Genomic DNA, 648 nt, shown 5'->3' on the forward strand with positions numbered 1-648 from the left:
TGTCTCTCTCTCGCTCCCTCTCTCTTTTCCTATCACTCTCTCCATTCCCTCTCTCTCTCCAATCTCACTGACTTCATTCTCTCTCCTTCTCATCATTCTCTCTCTCTCCATTCTCTCTCTCTCCGTCTTCTCTTTCCGCTCTCGCTCTCCATTCGCTCTCGCTCTCCATTCGCTCTCGCTCTCCATTCGCTCTCGCTCTCTCTCCTTTCTCTCTCTCTCCTTTCTCTCTCTCTCTCTCTCCATTTTCTCTCTCTTTCCCTATATCTCTCTCTGTTCTCTCTCTGTTCTCTCTCTCTCTCTCTCTCCATTCTCTCTCTCTCTCTCCATTCTCTCTCTCTCTCCATTCTCTCTCTCTCTCTCTCCATTCTCTCTAACTCTATATATATATATCTCCATTGTCTCTCTCTCTCTCCCTCTCTCTCTCCCTCTCTCGCTCTATTCTCTCGCTCTATTCTCTCGCTCTATTCTCTCGCTCCATTCTCTCGCTCTCTCCATTCTCTCGCTCTCTCCATTCTTTGTTTCTCGCTCTCTCTCTCTCGTGCTCTCTCTCCCTCTCTCTCCCTCCATTCTGTCTCTCTCCCTCCATTCTGTCTCTCTATATATCTCCATTCTCCCTCTCTCCATCGCTCCATTCTCCCTCTCTCCCTC

This window comes from Rhincodon typus, unplaced genomic scaffold, assembly GCF_021869965.1.
Source record: "Rhincodon typus isolate 14 unplaced genomic scaffold, sRhiTyp1.1 hic_rhity00000082, whole genome shotgun sequence".
Classification (NCBI taxonomy): domain Eukaryota; kingdom Metazoa; phylum Chordata; class Chondrichthyes; order Orectolobiformes; family Rhincodontidae; genus Rhincodon; species Rhincodon typus.